This window comes from Carassius carassius, chromosome 18 (assembly GCF_963082965.1).
Source record: "Carassius carassius chromosome 18, fCarCar2.1, whole genome shotgun sequence".
Taxonomy (NCBI): Eukaryota; Metazoa; Chordata; class Actinopteri; order Cypriniformes; family Cyprinidae; genus Carassius; species Carassius carassius.
This window is the reverse complement of record NC_081772.1, coordinates 7,048,054-7,051,263: the sequence shown is the minus strand read 5'-3', so window position 1 is coordinate 7,051,263 and position 3,210 is coordinate 7,048,054. Positions and strand designations below refer to the sequence as shown.

The 3,210-nt window shown below is 34.2% G+C and overlaps 1 non-coding gene across 1 annotated transcript; it reads left to right on the top strand.

The window, feature by feature from the left end:
* Positions 1-549: 549 nt before the first annotated feature.
* trnaa-ugc (transfer RNA alanine (anticodon UGC)) lies at positions 550-621 on the top strand. The gene has a single exon. It is a non-coding gene; the product is annotated as a tRNA-Ala (tRNA).
* The last annotated feature ends 2,589 nt before the right edge of the window (positions 622-3,210 follow it).

Below are 3,210 nucleotides of genomic sequence, written 5' to 3'. Positions count from 1 at the left end.
TTTTATCTAAAATATTATTTTTAGTACTAGTATCATTTGTTTCACTGTACTAATGAGTGTTGTTTAGACTGTCTCTGGGTGCTTCAGCATGCTTGATTTTTCGTTGAGCTGAGAGATAACAGAAAATCTATGTGATATGTGTGTGTGTGTGTGTGTGTGTGTGTGTGTGTGTACAAGACAAGTGTGAGACAGAAATGTAAGTAGTCCGCGTCCACTCTGCAGTCAACATAACGTGTTGAATTTTATGTTTGCACCGTGAATGATTTGTAGATTGTAAGTTACCAAAAACTATAGAAGACTTTGATTGTAAGTTACACACTAAATATTCTGTGTATTTTCATATTTCCCATTTATTTCCGAACAACATAAGTGTGACCATTTTTTTTTACGGTGATTTAACATAGCGACTGCCATAAAAGTAATCGAGTTTCGTACCATTCCGATGAAGTAGCGAGTTTTAAAATGTCACAACATTTTTTTCTTGTATAATGACCGAACAATTGATATATATTAAATATATTGTAACATAACATACATTTATAACAGAACGGGGATGTAGCTCAGTGGTAGAGCGCATGCTTTGCATGTATGAGGCCCCGGGTTCAATCCCCGGCATCTCCAGAAATGGTTTTTAATAAATAAGATTTTTTGAAAAATAACGTTATTCTTTATATATAATTATAATTAGTTAGATTTAATTTAATTTTATCCAGTCTTTGTTCAAACGTCTCGTGTCGTTCTACGTAACCACGTCATACGTTTTTTCCTTGGCGACGGTAACCAGGGAGTAATCTATGTTTACTAAAATGTCTGCAGCCTGACAACATGGCTATATCAAGTAATACGTCCGTATAACTCCGCCGAAACTTTTATAAAAGTAAAACATGCAGCTAAAGTATCTGAAGACTCTTCTAACTCCTCAGGTAAATATTTAAACCCGTTATTATTTAACGACGCTAACTAACTAGCTCTTGGCAGTCCGCTATCTGTAGCCATGATAACGCTTCTTAGCTTAGCAACACAAGGATGCTTATGTATCCTGCCAGATTTCGTCTTATGCCTTTACGTTGTGTCAAGAAACAGCACATTCCAAATATTATTTAAATCTCAGCAAGCGACTCTGCATTGAACAAGTTTGTGTGTATCTCTAATGACTTTTGTTTAGGATGGAGCTGCGAAAGTCACCTGTATGGCCTGGGCTCCTAACAATGCACAGTTTGCAGTGTTCACTATTGATAGAGTGGTTATATTGTATGATGAGCAGGGAGAAAAAGAGACAGATTTACTACAAAGCCTGCAGACCCTAAAGTAAATTATCAATAAATTATTGAATTATTGAACTGAATATTAAATATTCAAAATATATGTTGTATTATGTCAATGCTAAATGAAAATATGTTTCAGTATGAAGCTTTATCATTTGTTGCAGTATGGAAAGAAAACCTATGTGGTCAAGTCCATGGCATTTTCTCATGATTCAGCCAAGATAGCAGTGGCTCAAACAGACAACATTATATTTGTTTATAAAAATGGAGAGGAGTAGTAAGTACTTCAGAACGCTAGTTACTAATAATTCTGGCTTAATTAGTGCCTTTTAAAATATAAAAATCTGCTGTGATCCTTAAAACATAGGCTTCTATTAAGGACTGGGATAAATGTATTTGCATAAAATAAACAATTTTATATAGTGTGTGTTAAGTGTTGATTTTTGTGTAATATGCATCCATATACATGTATGATACTTTGCATATAGCAAAATAAATGTGTACAATTTGAAGCTGAATAAAGAGTTTAACATATTTAACATATTGCCAGTTGTATTTTGGTGAAAGGCTATGCGATACATAACCAAAATCGTATTATTTTACATTTCTAATATGATTATTTCTGTACCAGGGGAGATAAAAAGATTATTTGCAACAAATTCATTCAAACAGTAAGTCTTTTTATGATAAATAAAACGCATCATTAGACAGCATCGCCATATATTTTGTGCATTAACAGTTTTTATTCTCTAGAGTGATGTAACATGTCTGGTTTGGCCGTCAGAGCACACAATAATATTTGGACTAGCAGAGGGAAAGTAAGTGTGGCACATTTTCTGTGCTTTGCACATTAAACTGAATTTCCCCTTTTTTGTAAATATTCATTTTTTTTGTTTTTATGTCAACTGCAGGTTCGTCAAGCCAATACAAAAACAAGCAAGTCCTCCACAATTTATGGAACAGACTCTCATGTTGTTTCACTAACGACAAAGTACGTATTTAAAATCCTAACCATTTGATTCTTGCTTCTTTGTCCAATCACTTTTTTCTGTTTTGCTTACTGTGTTATTTTAGTATTATTTATATACTATTATTATAGGATTTATTCATATTATGAATTAGATTTTATTTTAATATTTTAATTTTAGTTTACATTTGAGCAATTGTGTTATGTGCTTGTTTCATTTTTATTTGTATTTTTTAGATTTCTACCTTACATTTGTATTGTTTTTATATAGCTTTCATTTAGTTTTAAGTTTTAGTAATTTCAGTATAACATTGTTCATCTCCCTTGGTCCACTTTCCCAGTGTCTCAGGGAATAGAATCCTTTCAGGTCATGCAGATTGAACGGTTTTTCGCTACTTCCTTGATGATGATCTGGTGAATCTCAGGTAAAGAGCTGCTTTATTGTGTTTAATTGTATTTATAGATAAAATATAATTCACATGCTTAAAAGACTGATTATTTAATATATATTTGCTCTGATTGTTGAAAGAGCAAACTGACTCATGCATGCCCACTGTACACCCTGGCATGGGGCACCAACAGTATAATTGTGGCGGGATGCGATAAGTAGATTGTGGCATATGGAAGGGAGGGCCACGTGCTTCAGACATTTGACTACAGCAGAGATCGCTTTGAAAAGGAATTCACAGTGGCAACATGTAACCCCAGTGGCCAGTCTACTTCTTCCAAAAGGATTCCAAACCTGTACACCATCACAGCTCTGTCCTGGAAGAAAGATGGCTCTCAGCATTCTGTGGTCAGTCTGGGTGGCCAGTTTTAGAAAAGATTTTCACACCACAATTCCGTTCATATCCTGAAACCCGTGCACACTAATCCTGCATATATACACCACATATACAGTTCTACTGTTTGTCTGCAAGATGGTTATAATTTGGTAAGAATTGAGCGGGATAACAAAAACAAAAGAAACAATGGCTC